Genomic DNA, 414 nt, shown 5'->3' with positions numbered 1-414 from the left:
TTCTCCTTTTCTTTTTTTTTGGCCAACTTCCTAGTACCTTCCTCAGGCTCCAAAGACATTGGTCTGTATGAGAACAGAATAGTTTCAAGTAAAATTCAGTTATATTGGTCGAAGTTCCTTTAATGGAGTCTCTGAGTTTTATCCCCCTTGCTAGAAAAATTGACAAGAGTTAGCTGAGTTTTCTTTTGTTTTTATCTTTCCCTAGCTTCATATTGTATAAACAAATCTAACTCTCCCTCATAAAGACATAATCTTGAGAATTGGGTTTTAACGTTATTCATCCTTCATTTGCATTCAAAGATAGCTAAACTAGAAATTGAGAAATAGGACATTATGTGAAATAAAATAAAATTTGAACAATAAAAATGTAAAAGAAAAAACAGAGGTAGTTATTTTGAGAAAGGGAACTAATCC

The sequence above is a fragment of the Trichechus manatus genome, unplaced genomic scaffold, assembly GCF_000243295.1.
Source record: "Trichechus manatus latirostris isolate Lorelei unplaced genomic scaffold, TriManLat1.0 scaffold00334, whole genome shotgun sequence".
Lineage (NCBI taxonomy): Eukaryota > Metazoa > Chordata > Mammalia > Sirenia > Trichechidae > Trichechus > Trichechus manatus.
This window is presented reverse-complemented; position numbering follows the sequence as displayed.